Genomic DNA, 23,022 nt, shown 5'->3' with positions numbered 1-23,022 from the left:
CTCACTGCAACCTCTGCCTCCTGGGTTCAATCGATTCTCCTACTTCAGCCTCCTGAGTAGCTGGGATTACAGGTGTGCACCACCATGCCCGGAGAATTTTTGTATATTTTTAGTACAGATGGGGTTTCACCATGTTGGTTGGGCTGGTCTCAAATTCCTGTCTTGGCCTCCCAAAGTTTGGGATTACAGGCATGAGCTTCACCTCTTTTAATTTATAAGATGACATAGCAGCATTAAAGATAAACATTTAAACAAAAATCTCTCAGCCGGGCATGGTGGCTCACACCTGTAATCCCAGCACTTTGGGAGGCCGAGGCGGGTAGATCACGAGGTCAGGAGATCGAGACCATCCTAGCTAACATGGTGAAACCCCGTCTCTACTAAAAAAAATACAAAAAATTAGCTGGGCGTGGTGGTGGGCACCTATAATTCCAGCTACTTGGGAGGCTGAGGCAGGAGAATGGCGTGAACCTGGGAGGCGGAGCTTGTAGTAAGCTGAGACTGCACCACTGCACTCCAACCTGGGCAACAGAGCGAGACTCTGTCTCAAAAAAAAAAGAAAAGAAAAGAAAGAAAAGAAAATCTCTCAAATACCACCGTTTATATAACACATTTCTATATATGCACATGTGTGCTTTAAAAAACAGCTCTAGGCTGGGAGTGGTGGCTCACCCCTGTAATCCCAGCACTTTGGGAGGCTGAGGCGGGTGGATCACCTGAGGTCAGGAGTTTGAGACCAGCCTGGCCAACATGGTTAAACCCTGTCTCTACTAAAAATACAAAATTAGCCAGATGTGGTGGCGCACACCTATAATCCCAGCTACTTGGGAGGCTGAGGCAGGAGAATCGCTTGAACCTGGGAGGTGGGAGTTGCAGTGAGCCGAGATTGAGATAGCGCCATTGCGCCTGGGCAACAAGAGTGAAACTCTGTCTCAAAAAAAAAAAAAAAAAAAAAAAAGAAAAGAAAAGAAAAAAACAAAACCCAGCTGTAGTAAAATTGTAATTTACAATTGTGGTAACATTGTATAGCACAAAACACACAAGTATAAGTAACATTTGGGAAATCTGCATTAGATCAGCAGGTTACATCCCTGTCAACATGCTGCTTGTGATATTGTACTATAGTTCTGCAAGATGTTACCATTGGGGAAAACTGGGTAGAGGTGGGATCTCTGTATCTTTTTTTTTTTTTTTTTTTTTTTTTTTTTAGATGGAGTCTGGCTCTGTCACCAAGCTGGAATGCAGTGGCGCGATCTCGGCTCACTGTAACCTCCACCTCCCAGGTTCAAGCGATTCTCCTGCCTCAGCATCCCAAGTAGCTGGGACTACAGGCACATGCCACCATGCCCGGCTAATTTTTGTATTTTTAGTAGAGATGGAGTTTCACCATGCTGGCCAGGATGCTCAATCTCTTGACCTCATGATCTGCCAGCCTCAGACTCCCAAAGTGTTGGGATTACAGGCGTGAGCCACCACTCCCGGCCTATGCTTTCTTATAACTGCATGTGAATCTGCAAGTATCTATATAACATTTTCGATTAAAAGAAAAAGCAATTCTGAAGGAGTTGAGATCCATGAGAATGTACCATTTCATGTTAAACCATTTTTCATTAAGATTGCATTATAAACATTTCCCCGTGTTTCTACAGACCTTGCAATAATCACTTACTGGCTACACGGCATTCCATCTAGTGGGTATAAAACCTTTCCCTTAACCATTCCCCCTTGCTAGGTGAGGTTGTTTTCAATTTTTAGCTCCTGCTAATAATGCCATGATGAACATGATTATGCCTAGGGCACGTTTATTCTTTTGAATTATTTTATTAGGATACATTCCCGGGGAGTGGGATGCTTGGGTATAAGGTTCTGGACCTTTATGACTGTATTAGGTATTATTAATTTAATATTATGTCTTTATTATTGCCCTGTCTAAGGTACAGATCGGCTTTTCCCCAAGTGAGCAAAAGTTCTCTGGCGCGCCTTTCAGCATTCAGATTTGTGGGGGAGAACCAAGGGGCCCCCCACCTGTTGCCGCCTGCACAGTGTCCAGCCAGAGATTTGAGTGGCAGAATGGCAGGGGCAGTAGAGTGCAGCTAGAGGAGCAGTCACGGGCGTTACCCTCCCACGGGGCCCGGGCGGGCGTCCGGGGACCTCCTGGGACTCGGTGGCGCGGACGACCTTCTCCCCAGAGAGACAGAGCAGCAGCGGCCCTGAGGGGCCCTGCTGGGCCATGAGGGCGCGAGGCTTTCTTGAAAACAGAGCAGCCTCTGCTTACCCTGCAGGCGCTCTGGAGCTGCAGGAGGCCGTTTCCAGAAAGCACCGGATTCGGCCTAAAGCAGTGGTGAGACCGCTGCGTCCCTCTGGCTCCCGGTGGGGAGGCCCTGGGTCCCGGGCCCCAAGGCTCGCGGGCGATCGCCGCCTGGGAGGCGCCGCTGGGGAAGCCCGGGGCCCGGGCGTCCCCAGAGCCGTCAGCGGCTCTGCGTCCCAGTCCCGGGCGAGCGCCGCGCAGAGGGCCGGGGACCCAGCGCCTGGGTGGGGAAGCGCGGCCTCGCCATCTTGCTGGGCCGCGGGCGCTCGGCGCAGGCGTGGGCGCCTGTGCAGTGTTCACCTCTTTTGGATTTTATTCTCATGTTTCATTTAATTTAACTCATTTAAACATTTTTTATTTTACTTTTTGTTTCATTTTAGTTTTGTTTTAAATTTTATTAATTTATTTCATTAAATTTAAATTTTGTTAATTTAATTTTAATTTTAGGGTTGGTTTTTTTTTTTTTTTTCCAGTTTGGATTGCCAGATTAAATGCAGGACGTCCAGTTAAATTCAAATTTCAGGTAAGCAACAGATACATTTTTAGTATAAATCTATCCTGTTTAGGATGTCCTACTTAGTATCAGAATGTCACCAGCGTTTTGTCCTGGTTTTTTGTTTGTTTTTTGAGACAAGGCCTTGTTTTGTTGCCCAGGCTGGGGTGCAGTGGCAAAATCATAGTTTACTGCAGCCTCCAACTCCTGGACTCAAGGGATCCTCCTGCCTCAGCCTCCAGAATAGATGTATACCACTACACTCAGCTAGTCTTTGTATTTTTTGTAGAGATGGGGTCTCACTATGTTGCCCAAGCTAGTCTCAAACTCCTGGGCTCAAGTGATTCTCCTGCCTTGGTCTCCCAAAGTGCTGGGATTCCAGGCATGAGCCACCACTCCTGGCCTGGCCTGTATTTTTATTTGCTAAATCTGGCAACCCAATTTGTGGTAGAACCCATTCTTTGGAGGACATCTGACTCAGAACCCTAATACCTACCCAATGACAGTGGGTGGTCTGTGTGAACTGGGGCCAGGACCAGGGGGTGCAGGAATGTGAGTGTCACCCAGTGTCTCCTAGATTGGCCTGAGGAACCCCCTGAGCAGAACCGACCAACTGAACCTCTCTTAAGCAGCTGAACTCCCTGAGGGCAAGTCAGCAACAGCCTCACCAGGTAGGCTCTGTACATTGGATTATTCCAGCCATGGCTGGCTCCTGTCCTCTCAAAAGTCCCTCACGGGCTGTGCGCGGTGGCTCATGCCTGTAATTCCGACACTTTGAGAGGCCTCACTTGAGGCCAGGAGTTCAAGACCAGCCTGTCCAACATGGCGAAACCCTGTCTCCACTAAAAATACAAAAAATTAGCCAGGCATGGTGGCACACGCCTTTAATCCCAGCTACTTGGGAGGCTGAGGCACAAGAATGGCTTGAACCTGGGAGGTGGAGCTTGCAGTGAACCAAGATCAGGCCACTGCACTCCAGCCTGGGCGACAGAGCGAGACTCTGTCTCAAAAAAAAAAAAAAAAATCCCTCAGGCCTATATCCTGTGAGCAACAAGCTCTGAAGGAGGGGCCCACGTCTGCCACTATGGGATGTGGGCAAGTCACTGGCCTCAGTTTCTCCATCTGTGAAATGGGGCTGTTGTTTGGGCTACTGGAGATAAGCTATGTGAAAGTGCCTGGTAAACCTGGAAACCCAGAGACTCTAAAGCATGCTTTTTCTTGTCAGCTTTACTGAGGCATAATTCACAAACAGTGACATTCTCCAATTTTAAATATGCAACTCAATGCATTTTGACTGATGTTTACAGTTGTATGACCACTACAATTGCATATATATATATATACACACACACACATATATATGTATATATGTATTTGAGGTCAACAAACATGTGCTTAGCATCTGCTATATCCTAAGCTCTAGGGTGTGCCAGGTACCCAGCTCACAGAGTTGAAGGCCACAGCCCTTCTTTGAGGAATTCCGGGTCTGGTGGAGAAGCGGACCACGTGTACTTGACCACCACACACCTATGTGAGCAGCAGCTCAGGAAGGAACACGGGGGCCAGCGAGGTATGAGGCCACTCTTCTGGCTCTAACGCCCTAAGCATTTAGTCTGGCCACCTCTAACACAGCCACATCAAGCCCTCAGTCCCACCCTTACTGGGTCCAGAATACCTGTGCAAAGCCACATCCTTTTTCCTCTTTTATCTGGCAGAGGCTCATTCCTCTCCATGTTTCCACGCCCAACCCAGATGTTGCCTCCTCTGAGAAGCCACACTGATTTTCCTGGTGATTCTGGGACAGATTTGTGGCTCCTGTTCATTGGGCTTGGGGCCTGCAGGTGCTGAGGGCTGGAGGGAGGCAGAGTCTTAAAAAGGGGGCACCCAGTGGGAAGGGCCATGGGATGGGTCAGGGGAGGATCATGTCCTGTAACAGGAGATGCGAACGGCAGGGCGGGATGTGGAGGTTCAGGGCCAGCCCAGGAGGCTGGGGGCCAGGGCTCAGGGTGCAGGTGGGGGTCCGAGCAGCCTTCCTTCTGGGCCCATCTGCCCAGCCAGGAGAATCTGTCGGTACCTGGAGAGGAACCAGGGCAGGGGGAGGGTGAAGGTGTGCACAGCAGGTGGTGCGACCGACGGGAAGGGGCCCCGCCTGCAGATCTTCCCCATCTCGCGTGAACCAAGGAGTTATAGTTAGAAGGCACCCATTCAAGTCCTCATTCAGCAAGTGCCACGCAGGCTCCTGGCTACCTCCCTGTGCCCAGGAGGGTGGGTAGTGGCGGGTGGTGGGCAGAGTTGGCCCAAACTCTGCTGTCATCTCTGAGGCTTTTCCAGACTCTGGCTCTGTGCCTTGTGCTACGTTAGCCCATGGGAGCCTGGATTCTGAGACTGAGGTCTTATGGGATGTCATTTGTCCTGGGGCAGAAAGATGGGATGGGAGAGTGGCCGTGGAAACAGAGAATAGTTCTGTTCTCGCTATCCCTCCTGTCAGTTTTGCCTTTTAAGTAAATCTGGAATCCATTTGTTTCTTTTCAGCTAGCAGTGCCACCATTCCAGCGGCACCATGTTGTACCTGGATGGCCACGGATCTCCCCATAACTCACTTATGCCCTTGTGGTCAGTTCAGGCCACTGCAGTCTGCGTGATCTGAAAGCAGTAGCAGCAGTAGCAGCAGCAGCAGCAGCAGCAGCAGCAGCGGCGGCGACTTTTGGTACTATTTCAAAAAGTAGGTGGGGTGTGGTGGCTCAGGTCTGTAATCCCAGCACTTTGGGAAGCCAAGGCAGGAGGATCCCTTGAGCTCAGGAGCCTGAGACCAGCCTGGGCAACATAGGGAGACCTTATCTCTACTGAAAAACAACAACAACAACAATTAGCCAGGTGTAGTGACACGGGCCTGTAGTCCCAGCTACTCAGGAGGCTGAGGTGGGAGGATTGCTTGAGCCTGGGAGATTCAGGCTGCAGCGAGCTATAATCGCACCATGGCACTCCCACTTGGGCAACAGAGTAAGACCCTGTCTCAAAAAGCAAGCAAACAAACAATGATTAAAAACAAAACAAAACAAAACAAAAAACCCTCAAAAGCAATACCTTCTTTTTTTGAGACAGAGTCTTACTCTGCCATTCAGGCTGGAGTGCAGTGGTGCAGTCTTGGCTCATTGCCACCTCCGACTCCCAGGTTCAAGTGATTCTCCTGCCTCAGCTTCCCGAGTAGCTGGGATTACAGGTGCGCATCACTGCACCCAGCTAATTTTTGTATTTTTAGCAGAGACGGGGTTTCGCCATGTTGGCTGGGTTGGTCTTGAACTCCTAACCTCAGTTGATCCACCTGCCTCAGCCTCTCAAAGTTCTGGGATTACAGGCATGAGCCACGCACCTCGCCTCAAAAGCAATACCTTCTTATGGCAATAACTCAAATACTAAAATAGGATTTTAGGTAAAAGTCAAAGACAGATCCCCTTTTCCCTCACCCCCAACCTCCAGCCTGCTTCTCAGAGCAGCTTGTTCATTCTGTAACGCTTCTGATTTTTTTCAAAGTCTGTCAGTGATTTTCTACGTGTGTGTATATGTAATTGCGTATATATCGTTCTATAGGTGCGTATGTATGTAACCTTAAAAATCAAATGATCCGGACTTCGGCACTGTGTCTTTTTCATTTGAAAGTGCCTGCTGGGGCTCTGTTCACATCAACATGCCTGAGGATTGCCGTCCTTGTTTCTCAGGGTTTTGCTCTTACAGATAATGCTGCAGTGAAATCAATCCTTAGACGTGGAATTGCAGGCTTCCAGGGATGCGCACTTAAAATGTTGATAGCTAGTGCAAATTGCCTTTCACAATGGCTCTACTGATTTCCATTTGCATAAATAATCCAATCTTTCTCCTCACTCTTAAAAACGCTTCCCCATCTGATAGGTGAAAAATGGTATCTTACCTTCATTTGTCTTTTAAAAATTATGAGGCCAAGCGCAGTGGCTCATGCCTGTAATCCCAGCACTTTGGGAGGCTGAGGCGGGAGAATCACTTGAGGTCAAGAGTTCGAGACCAGCCTGGCCAACATGATGAAACACTGTCTCTACTAAAAATTCCAAAAAAGGAAAGAAAATTAGCCGGGCATGGTGGTGGGCACCTGTAGTCCCAGCTACTCAGGAGGCTGAGGCAGGAGAATCACTTGAACCCAGGAGGCAGAGGTTGCAGTGAGCCAAGATTGCGCCACTGCACTCCAGGCTGGGTAACAGAGTGAAACTCTGTCTCAAAAAAAAAAAAAGAAAAGAAAAGAAAAAATTATGAGTGAAGTGGAGCATTTGACATATCTCTTATACATGTGAATCTTTTTCTGCTGTGTGTTCTCTTGCTTCTTCTTTCCATTGGGTTCTTTATCTGTGGTTTATTGATTTCTTTTCTTTTCTTTTCTTTTTTCTTTTCTTTTCTTAGATGGAGTCTTGCTCTGTCAGCCAGGCTGGAGTGCAGTAGCGTGATGATCTCGGTTCACTGCAACCTCCACCTCCTGAGTTCAAGTAATTCTCCTGCCTCAGCCTTCTGAGTAGCTGGAGTTACAGGCGCCCGCCACCATGCCTGGCTAATTTTTGTATTCTTAGTAGAGACGGAGTTTTGCCATATTGGCCAGGCTGGTCTCGAACTCCTGAGCTCAAGTGATCCTCCTGCCTTGGCTTCCCTAAATTCTGGGATTATAGGCGTGAGCCACCACGCCCGGCCAGTTTATTGATTTCTTTTTTTCTTTTCTTTTTCTTTTTTTTTTTTTTTAAATGGAGTCTCCCTCTTGTTGCCCAGGCTGGAGTGCAATGGTGGGATCTTGGCTCACTGCAACCTCTGCCTCCTGGGTTCAAGCGATTTTCTTGCCTCAGCCTCCAAAGTAGCTGGGATTACAGACATGAGCCACCATGCCCGGCCTGGTTTTTTTGATTTCTAAGCATTCTTTGTAGTTGAGGAATTGGCACATGGACTCTCACCTTGTGGCAAATGTTTCCCCCAACTAATCTGTTGTCTTTATGTATTTTTGTCATAAGGAGTTTTACATCTTTTAGACTCAAAGTAAGAATAGAGTCATGTTTTGTTCTCATGCACTGATGATTCCACTTGTACATTTACGTTTTTGGTCTACCTGCAGTTTATTTTGATGTCAAGGAGAAAGGTGTGGATCCACATTTAATTGTTTTCCGGGTGGCCAGTCATTTCCCCAATACTATTTACTGAATAATCCATTTTCCTGACTGCTGTCATTCTTCCTTTATCATATTCTAAATTTCCACATATAGTTGGGTCTATTTCAGTGTCTCTGTTGTGTTCTGTTCATCTTACTGCCTATTCTTGTACGTTGCCAAATTGCTTTATTTCTTCCAGGTTCCTAATGTATTTTTACTATGCGGTAGGGTTACTTTTTAGAGATTTACTGGCTATCTGCACTTCATGTATTTTCCAGATGAATTTTCGTGTTATTTTATGGGTCTAGTGGGAAGGAAGCATGAAACACATCATTATAAAAGTCATTTAATCATATTGTCATAAGTGCTGCGGAGGGAATTGGGAAAGGAGATAACATGGGCCCTAAAATTGGGGTTTTATATATCTGGCAAATATATAGGTAAATTTAAGGAGTCTTAACATTTCCACAATACTGACTTTTGTTTAAAACAAAATGTGTTTTTCCATTTATGCAAGTCTTCTTTTATGTCCCTCAGTCAAGTTTACAACTTTTCTTTAGAGATGTTTTACATACTCCTTGATAAATCAATTTCCAAACAGTTTGTTCTTTGTGTCGCTCTTATGAATGGACTCTTTTCTTCCAGTCAGTGTATTTTCTAACTGGTAATGTCGTTAGAGGGGACTTTTCTAAAAGGCCAGTCGTGCTCGAAAGTGCTCTGCCTCTTCAGTGGGTTCCTGTTCCTGCAAGGATCTCCCACACTTCCTCACCGGCGGACAAAGTCCTGTGAGGTCTGGCCTGCTCCCCTTCTCCCCTTCCTCCTCTGTTCTGTGCGCTTAGGTGCTCACATGGTGCTCTCTGACTGCCGGGTCAGGTGGCTCCTCCGTACCCCTGAGTTCTTCGCTTAAAGAAGACTTCCTCAGGGAAGTGGATCTGGGATTGAGCCGGGGCTCCTGTGAATGCTCCCGCACGACAGTGTGATGAGAATCATTCCTGTGGTCGTGTGTTCCGTGCTGCCTCTCCACAGCCTGTACTCCAGGAGGGCACAGGGCTCTGCCTGTCTCCTTCCTTCTCTTCCTCTCCTTCTTCCTTCTCTTCTTCTTCTTTCTTCTGTCTTCCTTCTTCTTTCTTTTTTCTTCTTTGATAGGGTCTTGCTTTGTAGCTCAGACTGCAGTGCAGTGGCGCAATCATGGTTCCCTGCAGCCTTGACCTCCTGGGCTCAAGTGATCTCCTGCCCCAGCCTCCCAAGTAGCTGGTAGCATGCATGTGCCACCATGCCTGACTAATTTTTTTTTTAAATTTTTGTACAGATAGGAGTCTCACTATGTTGCCCAGGCTAGTCTCAAACCCCTGGGCTCAAGGTAATCCTCCTGCTTCGGCACTCTCAAAGGGCTGGGGATTACAGACATGCGCCACTGCACCTGGCCTGCCTGTCTTCCTCACTGTCTCCTCAGCTGTTGAGTAAATTCACAGTATTGGAATGGAAGTTGCATGCCCTGTTTTCTGGCCTGGGGCTTCCTGGCATCCTGGACTTGGGGACAGTGAAAACTCATCTGGCTGGCAGGCGTCTCAGCCAGCTTCCCTCACTCTTGCCAAAAAAGAGACTGAAAGCTGAAAGCTTCATTGTTTTGTTTTGTTTTGGTTTTTTTTTTTTTTTTTTTGAGATGGAGTCTTGTTCTGTTGCCCAGGCTGGAGTGCAGTGGCAAAGTTTTGTATTTTTAGTAGAGATGGGGGTTTCACCAGATTGGTCAGGCTGGTCTCGAACTCTTGACCTCAGGTGGTCCACCCACCTCGGCCTCCCAAAGTGCTGGGATTACAAGCGAACTGAAAGCTTCTTCTTCTTCCTTCTTCTTTTTTTTTTTTTTTGAGACGGAGTTTCACTCTTGTTGCCCAGGCTGGAGTGCAATGGCACGATCTCGGCTCACTGCAACCTCTGCCTCCCAGGTTCAAGTGATTCTCCTGCCTCAGCCTCCCAAGTAGCTGGAATTACAGGCGTGTGCCACCACACCCAGCTAATTTTTGTATTTTTAGAAGAGACGGGGTTTCACCATGTTGGCCAGGCTGGTCTCAAACTCCAGACTTCAAGTGATCCACCTGCCTCAGCCTCCCAAAGTGCTGGAATTACAGGTGTGAGCCACCGTGCCCCGCAAACACAGTGGTTTTTAATTGTTTTGTTCACAGCCATTGCCTGAGACAGTACACGCTTGGTAAACACTTCACTGAATCAGTGAACTAGGTTTAAAATAGGCATGAGTGAAAGCTCCTGTGGCAGAAAGGGTATCAAGGTAATGGAATTACTTTGTATTCCTGTATTATATGTCTCCCAGGATGTCTTTAAGGGAATTAAGGAACTTGTAAAATAAAAAAAATAAATTCCCTTTTGTTTTGTTTCCCGTGATGGCACTGCACCAGGTGGCCACCAGAGGGCAGGGCTGCCCTACTGTCAGGAATTGTAACCTGCAGACTAAGTCTTCTAGTCTTAATGCAGGGCTTTAGGTATAGGTCACAGAGCTTCCCACTTGGGGATCTTCACGGTGACAAGAATCAATCCCCATTTCTCCCTCACTGAATCTCAGCTTCCTAGACTGAGGCAAAAGCATCTCTATCTTGCTCTTGTGTGAAGAATACAGTATGTCTCCCTGGGCCCACACCTTCGTTCTTGAGTACTGAGCCCTTCTGAGTGCTCTCTCTGGGATGAGCAGTGAATAGGAAGCAATTCCTACCCTCATGGAGCATGTCCCGGGCTTACTAACCCTCAGATTCACACACGAAAGCTCAGCTTTGGAGAGATGCCAAACCCTGCAAACAAAGCCAAGAGGTTAACTTAGGAACCTAGATTTATTCATTGCTGTATCCACTCAGAAGGCACCTGGTACTGACTCTTGTGGCTGGGGCTTGTGTGAGGGTTCATTCATTCTCCCCAAAGACGTCTGGAATACCTGTTCTGTAGGAGTCCTGCTCCAGGACTAGTGGAGGCAACAGTTTCTATTCTCAGGAAGCTCACAGTGTGGTAGTTAGTAGTGGGGTATAGGCAATAAACACGTAAATATGTAACGTAAAGCTGGTGATAAGTGCTATGAAGAAAACCAAGCAGGACAGGCACATTGAGAGTGATGAGCTAGGGGTGCTATTTTGTATAAGGAGGTCTGGGAAATCTCTGATGAGATTTCTTTTGAACAGAGACCTTAATGAGGCGAGGGAGCAAGGGGTCAGGATGTGCAAAGGCCTGGAGGCAGGAGGGTGGGAGTGTGTGTGTGTGTGTGTGTGTGTGTGTGTGTGCACGGTAGAATGCAGACCCTATTGGGGTGTAAGATCCTGCAGATCCTTGTAGGCCATGGTAGACTTTGCCTTTTGCTTCGAGTGACTTGCTGTGTTTTTTTGTTTTTGTTTTTTTTGAGACAGAGTCTCACTCTGTTGCCCAGGCTGGAGTGCAGTGGTGTGATCTCGGCTCACTGCAACCTCCGCCTCCCAGATTCAAGTGATTCTCGTGCCTCACCCTCCTGAGTAGCTGGGACTACAGGTGCCCACTACCACGCATGACTAATTTTTGTATTTTTCATAGAGATGGGGTTTTGCCATGTTGGCCAGGCTGGTCTCGAACTTCTGGCTTCAAGTGATCTGCCCACCTTGGCCTCCCAAAGTGCTGGGATTACAGGCGTGAGCCACCGCGCCTGGCTGTGACTTGCTGTGTTGAGAATAAACTGCAGTGGTGCAAGGTGGTGGTTGGGAAACTGGCTAGGAAGCTGTTCCAGTCAGCAAGAGGTAATGGTGATGGTGGTGGCTTTCACCTGGGACATTCCGTAAACGCTTGCTAAATTGAACTGAGCTGTTTTGGTCAATGCTTGCTTAAAATCATGACCTCTTGGCCCCTTGCAGAGAATGGGGAAACCACCATAGGAACAAACCTTCTAAAGAGAAACTGTCCTGATTTTGGTAGTTGGTGTTAAAAGGAAGTTTCACTCCTATTTTCAAGCAGGAACCACAGAGTTCTAAAGTGGAAAGGATCCTGGCCAGAAATGTTCATCCGGACCTTCAGTTTGACAGACAAGCTATCTGAAGGTTGGCCAGGTGACTCATCTGAGGTCACACAGCAGCATCGTGGCCACCTGGGATTCTGAAGTGAAGACTCTTTCCTGGCAATTGTGTTTCTCTTGCTGCTTTGTTAATTCAGTAAACGTTTCCCAGGCCCTCAGAGGAGTCTGCTCTGTTCCCACTGTACGAATCCCCTCTCTTCTCGGGTTCTGCTGAAGTCTTCCAGTTACTCTGGCCACATGCTGTGCCCATCAGCTTATCAGCTCTGCCAGGTCATGCCTGGCAATCCACACCTTGCCTTGTTTTCCCAGGACGCTGAGCTGGCTCTTGTCCCCTCTCCACGTGGTAGGCATCTTGGCCCTCTCACAATCCAGAACAGTTGCAATGTGGATGAGTGAAAATTTGCAGGATCTATCCAAAGTGCCCATGGCCTTTGACCCAGGAGGAGTTCCACCTCTAGCATTGATCCTATTAGCAATGCATAAGGGTTTATGCACGAGGATCACTGTTTAGTGCAACATGTTTTGGAACAGCCTTGCCCGTAGCAACTCCTGCAGCCTGTGGCTCCACACTCTTTTTTTTTTTTTTTTTTTGAGATGGAATCTTGCTCTGTCGCCCAGGCTGGAGTGCAGTGGCACAATCTCGGCTCACTGCAACCTCCGCCTCCTGAGTTCAAGCGATTCTTCTGCCTCAGCCTCCCGAATAGCTGGGATTACAGGCTCGTGTCACCACGCCCAGCTACTGTTTGTATTTTTAGTAGAGACGGGGTTTCACAATGTTGGTCAGGCTGGTCTCAAACTCCTGACCTCAGGTGATCCACCGCCTCAGCCTCCCAAAGTGCTGGGATTACAGGTATGAACCCCCACGCCCAGCCCTCCACACTCTCTTGATTTCTTGTCTCTTCCTGGCTCCTCCTCTGTCACCACACTCTAAATGTGAGTGTCTCCCTGGGCACTAGGCTTTCCCAGTTCTCACCCTGTGCCTGCTGTTTTGGTGCGACTCCCCACTCCCTTGGTTTTAAGCCACCTTTGTGCTGACTCTCCCATGGTCAAGTCTCCAGTCCTGACCTGTCAGTGGTCCAGCTTCTCACAGCCAATTGCCTTCTTGTTTTTTATTTATTTATTTATTTTTGAGATACAAATCGCTTACCACAAAATTCATCATTTTAAAGTGCATAATTCAGGGCTGGGCATGGTGGCTCATGCCTGTAATTCCAGCACTTCGGGAGGCCAAGGTGGGTGGATCAACTGAGGTCAGGAGTTTGAAACCAGCCCAGCCAACATGGTGAAACCCCATCTCTACTAAAAATGCAAAAATCAGCCGGGTGCAGTGGCAGGCACCTGTAATCCCTGTTACTGGGGAGGCTGAGGCAGGAGAATCGTTTGAACCTGGGAGGTGGAGGTTGCAGTGAGCCAAGATCATGCCACTGCACTCCAGCCTGGATGACAGAGACTCCATCTCAAAAATAAATAAATAAATAAAAACAAATAAATAAAGTGCATAGTTCGGTGGTTTTTAGTATGTTCCCAAGGCTGTGCAACCATTACCACTAGCTAATTCCAGAACATTTTCACCAGCCAAAAAAGAAACCCGTGAGCAGTTGCTCCTCATTTCCCCGTTCCCAGCTCCTGGCAATCAGGACTCTATTTTCTGTCTTCATAGATCTGCCTATTCTGGACATTTTCTATAAATGGAGTCATACAATATGTAGTCCTTTGTGCGTGTTATTTCATTTCGCATAATGTTTTTGTGGTACATCCATGTTGTAGCATGCAGCAGTACCTCATTCCTTATGTTTAAAAACAATTTTGTTGGATACTATATTTTGTCCATTCATTCATTCATTAGTGGATGAACATTGGGCTGTTTCCACTTTTGGGCTATTATGAATAATGTTGCTATGAACATTCATGCATCAGTTTATTTATTCATTTATTTTATATATATATACATATATATATATATATATATTTTTTTTTTTTCTGAGACAGAGTCTCATGCTGTCCCCCAGGCTGGGGTACAGTGGCGTGATCTTGGCTCACTGTAACCATCGGTCTCCCGGGTTCAAGCGATTCTCCTGCCTTGGCCTCCTGAGTAGCTGGGATTATAGGCCTGTGCCACCATGCTCAGCTAATTTCTTTTTTGTTTTTTTTGAGACGGAGTTTCACTCTTGTTGCCCAGGCTGGAGTGCACTGGTGTGATCTCGGCTCACCACAACCTCCGCCTCCTGGGTTCAAGCGATTCTCCTGCCTCAGCCTCCCGTACAGTAGCTGGGAGTACAGGCATGTGCCACCACGCCCGGCTAATTTTGTATTTTTTGTAGAGAGAGAGATTCTCTATATTGGTCAGACTGGTTGTGAACTCCCAACCTCAGGTGATCTGCCCACCTTGGCCTCCTATAATGCTGGGATTACAGGTGTGAGCCACCGTGCCCAGCCTAATTTTTGTATTTTTAGTAGAGACAGAGTTTCACCATGTTGGCCAGGCTGGTCTTGAACCCCTGACCTCAAATGATCTGCCTGCCTCGGCCTCCCAAAGTGCTGGGATTACAGGCGTGAGTCACTGCACACGGCCTGCATACACCAGTTTTCATGTGAACGTGCTTTGGATTCTCCTGCATACACACCCAGGAGTGCAGTTGCCGGCTCATATGGTAACTCTGTGGTTCACTTTGGAGGAGCTGCCAGACCGTTTCACCGCAGCTGCACCATTTGCATTCCTATCAGCGATGTATGAGGTTCCAGCCAGGCCTCTCGAAGTTTTCCCTAGGGGTTCCGGGGAGTGGTCACACATCATATGTCAATGTCTGAACACTTTCTGTCCTTCGTATTGGTAAATGGCACACGCTGTTCAAGCCAGACACTTGGGGGCCATTCTTCAAACCAACAACATTTCTGACCCCTCCAGCCATCAACAAGACCGCTCAATCCTACCTCCCAAATAAATCTCAAACTCGTTAATTTTTCCATCTCCACTGCCAACACCCTCTCCAAGCCACCAGCATTACTCACTTGAACTGCATCAGAGCCTCCTGCTGGGGGTCCCCACTTCCAGACTTGTTCCTGCCTATCTACTTCATAGCAGAGTTATTTCTTTAAAATACATTTTTAATGTCTGTGCAGTGGCTCACACCTGGAATCTCAGCACTTTGGGAGGCCGAAGTGGGCAGATCACCTGAGGCCAGGAGTTCGAAAACAGCCCGGCCAACGTGGCGAAACCCCTTCTCTACTAAAAATACAAAAAAATTAGCCTGATGTGGTGGCGAGTGCCTGTAATCCCAGCTACTGGGGAGGCTGAGACAGGAGAATCGCTTTGATCTGGAAGGTGGAGGTTACAGTGAGCCGAGATCAGGCCACTGCACTCCAGCCTGGGCGACACAGTGAGACTCTGTCTCAAAAAAAATAAATAAAATAATATTTTAAGATTTAAATCAAAATCATCTATATATATGTGTGTGTGTACACACACACACATATTTATAGATATGTATGCATGTATAATGCAAATACAGGGAAAAGAGTCAACGATTCCCAGAAGGTGCATGGGCCACAGGGCCTCCCCTGATCTGACTGCCGGTCACTTCCCTAACCTCGTCTCCTGCCTCTCTTCCTTGTCCCACTGCAGTGTAGCTAGGCCTCCTCACTGTTCCTTCAACCCAGCAGGACCGCTCCTACCTAGAGGCCTTTGCACTTGTTGCTCCCTGTATTTGAATGCTCTTCTCCCAGACATCCACGTGGCTCCCTTCTTTGCCTCTTCCGTGTCTTCACCCAAATGTCACTTATTCAGTGATGCTCTGGCCCATCTATCTAAACCCCTCCCCTTCATCTCAACCTTCTCTCTTGCTTCGTCCCAACCCCTATGTAGTACAGTATGAATTTTACTTGTTTTATTTTTCATTTCCCTTCTAGAATATAAACTCCATTTTTTGACTGTTTTATTTACTTCTGTGTCCCTAGTGCCTAGAACAGGACCTGGCACCAAAGGAGATCAGTAACTACGTGTTCAATGAATCAACGAGAAACACCAGTTTCACTATTTAGTTATTTCCCAACCTCCAGTCCTTGTCCTCAGAAGTAACCACTTTTCATTGTTTCTCGGGGTATTTAACTCAGTTTCTCTAAATAACATGTTACTGTTGCTGTTTTTGATTTATCCATTTTAAACATCTACTCTCTTTCTCTGATCTCACCACTTCCTTTCCATCATCCCAAAACTGTGATTTTGCATTTAGTTAAATCATTAGGACTATGTAAATATTGTTCACTGCAAAGACAAATTTGTACTCTGATTATATTTCCTTCCTCATACAGCATTTTTCTCTCCCTAGAGCTTCTAATTGCCTGTTTCATTCCCTGCAATGCTTATTATTATTATCATAATCCTGATAATTTTCCAATGTGGCACCATATTAGAGATTCTTAGGAGTTCTGTTTCCCTCCATGGTACTTAACACAATTTGAAATTATACAGTTATTTGATTGTTTACTTTCTTAAGTGTCTGTCTCTTTCACTGGAACATAAGGTTTTAGAACAAAGCCTGCTTTGTTTACTGGAGATTCCCGCACCTGGCCCCTCTCTCCTGCCTGGCACATAGTAGATCCTCAACACACATTTATTGAATCAGTGAAGAATAAAATCCAGAAACGTACATATATGAGCATAGGTGGATGGTTGGTTGGACAAATTGTAGCATAGCTCTGGAGTGGAAAAGTATCCAGCATTTAGAAACAATGAGCTACAAAGGCTGAATACTCTGTCAGATATCATTGTTTTGGTGACTGTTACTGATAATACCCCTAAATTTAGCAGCTTCAGAATAATCATTGTATTATGCTCAAGGATTCTGTGGGTCAGGAATTTATATCCACGTTATTGTTTTTACAAATTAAGATAGCTTCGTTTTTCTTTTTTCTTCTTTTACTTCTTGAAACAGGGACTCGCTTAGTCACCCAGACTGGAGTGTAGTGGTGTGATCACAACTCACTGCAGCCTTGACCTCCCAGGGCTCAGGAGATCTTCCCACCTCAACCTCCCAAGTAGCTGGGACTATAGGCGCCCGTCACCATGCCTAGCTAATTTTTGTATTTTTAGTAGAGATAGGGTTTCACCATATTGCCCAGGCTGGTCTTGAACTCCTGGGCTCAAGTGATCTGCCCGCCTTGACCTTCCAAAGTGCTGGGATTACAGGTGTGAGCCACCGTGCCCAGTGTTGTTTTTCTTATAAGATCAAAATGTGCTTATCACAGAATAGTCAGAAAATGTAGACAAAAAGAATAAATAGAAAAGACCCCACAATCTAACTCACCTGGCAATAAGCACTGTTAATACCTCCAAAGTATCCTTTCCAAACCCTTTGAGTTTGATTTTCCTGTGAATTCTTCCAGGCTTAAACAAATGCATGTATAAACCCATCATGCTCTGTTGGGACCTGTATTTTCTATTCAACAATATACTGTGGGTAACTCTCTGCATTAGTACTAGAGCTCAGTGGCGTTCCTTTAAAATGTTACGGAACATTGCTGTGTTCACTCAGTCCTGCCTTCCTTCTTTGAACAAATGCCCACCATGTGCTGGACACTGTCTTATGTGTTAGGTGTGTAGGGCTGGTGAAACGCTCGCTGCATGCTTTCCTGGGGCTTATAGTCAGGCAAGTATTAGCATCACGATTTATTAAACCAATCCCCAGTGGTGGACATGTTGTTTCCATTTTTTTCTTTTTAATTAGTTCATTATTATTACTACTACTACTATTATTATTATTATTATTTTTTTTTTAGAGACAAGGTATTGCTCTGTCACCCAGGCTGGAGTGCAGTGGAATGATCATGGTGCACTGCGGCCTTGAATCTGGGGGAATCCTCCCACCTCAGCCTCCCAAGTACCCGGGACCACAGGTGTGTGCTACCACACCGGCCTAATTTTTTTATTTTTATTTTTTGTAGAGATGGGGTCTCCCTCTGCTGCCCAGGCTGGTCTCAAATTCCTGGCCTCAAGTGATCCTCTCACCTTAGCCTCCCAAAGTGTTGGGGTTACAGGCATAAGCCTCTGCACCTAGCCCATTTTTTCTTTTATAAATACAAAAACCCTTCTACATATATCTTTATTTTCTTAAGATCAGGTTCTAAAACTGGGATATCTGTGGTAATGGGCCATTGAAAATATGGATACATGGCTGGGTGTAGTGGCTGACGCCTGTAATCCCAGCACTTTGGGAGGTTGAGGTGGGCAGATCACTTGAAGTCAGGAGTTTGAGACCAGCCTGGTCAACATGGTGAAACCCTGCCTCTACTAAAAATACAAAAATTAGCCAGGCATGGTGGTGCGCACCTGTAGTCCCAGCTATTCGGGAGGCTCAGGCAGGAAAATCGTTGAACCCAGGAGGCAGAGGCTGTGGTGAGCTGATATCGTACCACTGCACTCCATCCTGGGCAACAGAGCAAGACTCCATCTGAAAAAAAAAAAAGAAGAAGAAAGAAAGGGAGGGAGGGAGGGAAGGAAGGAAGGAAAGAAGGAAGGAAGGAAGGAAGGAAAGAAGGAAAGAAAGAGAATGAAAGAAAGGAAGAAAGAAAATATGGATGCATAAATCCAGATTGCTCTCTAGTAAAATTGTTTCATTTTACATTCCCTGAGCCATGAATGGGAGCATCAGTTTCTTTGCATCTTGCTGAACCCTGGATATGAGCACAGTTAACGACCTATGTTGATCTGAGCGGTGAGAAATGGTTATCTAGTGGTGGGCTTGTTTTCCCATTGTGTCTTGTGTGGGATGCAACGGCCGGCCGGGGCTCCTGAGGCTGGGTGCGCCTGGCTCTGCTCTTTGTTCTGATATCCTTATTGTGCTCTGGTCTCCCTGGGCAGACTAACCACGTGATCTGTTAGGGAACAGACTGTCTTTCTGACTCTTTCTAGCTGGGGCTTAGCAGAGAGCCCGGTCTGTGGGAAACACGTGGTCTTGCGCTTTGCCTCGGTGCCCCTTTCAGACTTTCCCTCTGCCCCACCAGCCTCCTCACGAGGCCATCTGTTCGTGGAATCTCGCTCTCCTGCAGGGCTTAGTGTCACCTGCAACCTTAAAAGCTAACATCACTTGGCAGCCTCTCTTCAAGGTCACCAATAGACGCCTTTCAAGGACCAGTAATTGCACACGCCACACTGTTCAGGATTCTTAAGGAGACGTGCCCTTCTCCGCCAAGGCCTTTGATCTTTCTGTCATGCCCGTTGCCTGTAAATGACTTCACATGCTTCTCATGTAGTGGCACGTGTTCACAGAGGTACCTTTGGTGGAGAATGGCCTTCACGGCAAAGTCAAAAGCATGAACAGATGGGACATTCGGCTGCATGTGGACGGTCCCCTCAAAGCCTGCTCCTGTACTCTTTAAGACAAGGCCTTAACCTAAAGGGTTGTTTTGGCATATGGGAATTTCAGATACTGTGACAGAATATAAGGGAGGGATCTTTTTGTTTATTTATTATTCATTTAAAGTGTTTTTCTTTTCTTTTCTTTTTTTGAAACTGACTCTCGCTTTGTCGCCCAGGCTGGAGGGCAGTGGAGCGGTCTCGGTTCACTGCAACCTCCATCTCCCTGGTTCAAGTGATTCTCCTGCCTCAGCCTCCTGAGTAGCTGGAATTATAGGCACACACCACCATACCTGGCTAATTTTTGTATTTTCAGTAGAGATGAGGTTTCCCCACATTGCCCAGGTTGGTCTCAAACTCCTGGCTTCAAGTGATCCTCCTGCCTTAGCCTCCCAAAGTGCTGGGATAATAGGTGTGAGCCACTGTGCCCAGCCCCAGTTCTCAGATATTTGAATTATTTCCAGTCATTCAAGAACTCTCAGCTGAGGCCCAAGATGTTGTGCAGGAAATACACACCATCCCTGCTGTGTTCTGTCTAAATTCCTGATCTCCAGAAAATTCACGAGCAGCATACATTGGTTATTGTTTGACGTCATTAAGTTTGGGATGAGCCAGCCTGACCAACATGGTGAAACCTCATTTCTACTAAAAATACAAAAATTAGCTGGGCATGGTGGCATGCGCCTGTAATCCCTGCTACTCAGGAGGCTGAGACAGGAGAATCACTTGAACCCAGGAGGTGGAGGTCGCAGTGAGCTGAGATTGTGCCACGGCACTCCAGCCTGGGTGACAGAGCAAGACTCATCTCAAAAAAAAAAAAAAAAGAAAAATTTGGGATGGTTTGTTAAGCGGTTGTAGATGGTTGGAACATGGCTGGAATCCCAGCGCTTTGGGAGACAAAGAAGCGAGGATCTCTGCAGGCCAGGAGTTCCAGATAACTGGAACATATGATATTGATACTCTTTAAAAGTTCTATTTATACAAGTGTGTTTCTTCATGTATACTACGTTTTTGTTTTTGTTTTTAAAAGATGTTTCTAACCCTTAAGGAAGTTGAATTTAATATGATTGATTTATTGGTTTTTCAGAGTTGCTTAAGGGTTAAGAAGGCTTTTGCTTGCTAGATTTGCTGAGGCTTCATGTGTGGAGTGTTTCACAGAATCAGATATGTCACATTTGTAAATGTAGCTTAAAGTGTCTAAGAAAACAGAATCAAACACAAATTGAGTTCATGTCTGAGAGACTTCGTTTACCATATTTATGTGCTAGTTGAGCCTTCATTCAAGATTAAGTGAAAATGAATAATAATTTGAGTTACAGGTAAATTTAAGATTTTGAACTTTTGTCTATAAAGGCTTGAAGAAACCTAGATTGTACTTTACTGAATATTGATCAAAACTAAAATGAAATTCTTCCCTGCATGCAGAAGCTCCCGCAGACGTAACCACCCAATTGACGTGGCACTGAAGGAAGAATGTAGAGGAGCCACAGTGTGCTTTGATGGGAAGAAAAATAAAAAAGATTGTTCCAGAATAACACATGTGACCAGATCATTTTGCTTGTATAGACAAAGATCTGACCTGGCTGAAAAAGACCTGTGCTGTTGGAATCAGTGATGTCTCCAAAATATACTGTAAGTGAGTAGGTTGTTTTTTTTTTTTTTTTTTTCCAGATAGAGTCTTGCTCTGTCACCCAGTCACCCAGGCTGGAGTGTAGTGATTCGATCTTGGCTCACTGCAACCTCCGCCTCCAGGGTTCAAGCGATTCTCCTGCCTCAGCCTCCCAAGTAGCTGGGACTACAGGTGCGTGCCACCACACCCAGCTAATTTTTTGTATTTTTAGTAGAGATGGGATTTCACCATCTCTACTAAAAATACAAAAGCCTCCCAAAGTGCTGGGATTACAGGCATGAGCCATTGTGCCCAGCTGTAAGTGAGTAGTTTTTACATGGAGTTCAGAAGTATAAAAGCTTCAGCTGGGCGCGACGGCTCACGCCTGTAATCCCAGCACTTCGGGAGGCTGAGACAGGCAGATCACAAGGTCAGGAGATTGAGACCATCCTGGCCAACATGGTGAAATCCTGTCTCTAATAAAAATATAACAAATTAGCCAGGCGTGGTGGCGCAGGCCTGTAGTCCCAGCTACTTGGGAGGCTGAGGTAGGAGAATCGCTTGAACCCAGGAGGCGGAGGTTGCAGTGAGCCGAGATCATGCCACTGCACCCCAGCCTGGGCAACAGAGTGAGACTTTGTTTCAGAAAAAAAAAAAAAAAAAAGCCTCAAAAAGAGTTGTTTAGAAATGCCTCTAAACAAACAATAAACATATTTGAGAAAAGGAATATGAATCCTGGCCAGAAAGTTTCCATGTGAAACTTCTATGTCCATCAGTATGGCAGACAAGGTACCTTGAAGTCCCTTCCCAATGAACATGACTGAAAAAGCTTAAAATTATTTATTTATTTATTTATTTATTTATTTATTTATTTTGAGATGGAGTTTTGCTTTGTCGTCCAGGCTGGAGTGCAGTGGCACAATCTCGGCTCACTGCAACCTCCACCTCCCGGGTTCAAGTGATTCTGCTGCCTCAGCCTCCCAAGTACCTAAGATTACAGACATTCACCACCACACCTGACTAATTTTGTATTTTTAGGAGAGACGGGGTTTCTCCATGTTGGTCAGGCTGTTCTCAAACTCCCGACTTCAGGTGGTCCACCCTCCTCAGCCTCCCAAAATGTTGGGATTACAGGTGTGAGCCTCCATGCCCAGCCTAAAACAATATATTTAAACCATTAAAAAAAAAAATGCATTGCAGCCAGGTGCAGTGGCTAATGCCTATAATCCCAGCACTTTGGGAGGCCAAGGCACGTGGATCATGAGATCAAGAGATTGAGACCACCTGGCCAACATGGTGAACCCTAGTCTCTAGTAAAAATACAAAAATGAGCTGAGTGTTGTGGCATGCACCTGTAGTCCCAGCAACTTGGGAGGCTGAGGCAGGAGAATCGCTTGAACCCGGGAGGCAGAGTTTGCAGTGAGCCGAGATCACGCCATTGCACTCCAGGCTGGTGACAGAGCAAGACTCCATCTCAAAAAAAAAAGCATTGCCAAATTGGCAAGAAAATAAGGAATCTGAGAAGAACAAGATGCAAGTGAGAGCAGGAATCTATGCATTAATAGGTGTGTGAGCCCTGAACCAGCTTGTCCCACTGGGAGGGCGTCGGCTGGATCCTGGAAACTCCAGGCTTCTCTTTTGACGGTTGCTGCAGAGCCAGAGACAGAACATCAAGCCCAACCCCTCGAGGCAAGGCATCTAGTGGAAGGTCAGATGTCACCTTTTCAGAATCTTTTTGGCTTAAAAAAATGTATTATTCTGGATGAATCTTAGAATCAACTTGTCAATTAAAAAAAAATCCTTTGAGGCCAGGCGCAGTGGCTCACGCCTATAATCCCAGCACTCTGGGGGGCCAAGGCGGGTAGATCACCTGAGGTCAGGAATTTGAGGCCAGCCTGGCCAATATGGAGAAACCCTGTCTCTACTAAAAATACAAAAATTAGCTGGGTGTGATGCGCATGTCTGTAATCCCAGTTACTCGGGAGGCTGAGGCAGGAGAATAGCTTGAACCCAGGAGGCGGAGGTTGCAGTGAGCCAAGATAGCACCACTGCACTCCAGCCTGGGTGACAAGAGC

The 23,022-nt window shown here is 46.5% G+C and overlaps 1 long non-coding RNA gene across 2 annotated transcripts; it reads left to right on the top strand.

Moving 5' to 3' along the window:
* The first annotated feature begins 1,959 nt into the window (after positions 1–1,959).
* On the top strand, positions 1,960–20,875 carry LOC103876801. Of its 2 annotated transcripts, none has more exons than XR_001893943.3 (6): positions 1,960–2,341; positions 2,782–2,831; positions 3,379–3,472; positions 4,219–4,371; positions 5,334–5,523; positions 20,764–20,875. It is a non-coding gene; the product is annotated as an uncharacterized LOC103876801 (long non-coding RNA). The 2 variants fall into 2 exon arrangements; XR_636193.4 differs by lacking the exon at positions 20,764–20,875 and adding an exon at positions 11,927–12,597 and having other exon boundaries at positions 1,961–2,341.
* Positions 20,876–23,022: the final 2,147 nt, after the last annotated feature.

The sequence above is a fragment of the Papio anubis genome, chromosome 14 (assembly GCF_008728515.1).
Source record: "Papio anubis isolate 15944 chromosome 14, Panubis1.0, whole genome shotgun sequence".
Classification (NCBI taxonomy): Eukaryota; Metazoa; Chordata; class Mammalia; order Primates; family Cercopithecidae; genus Papio; species Papio anubis.
This window is presented reverse-complemented; position numbering and strand designations above follow the sequence as displayed.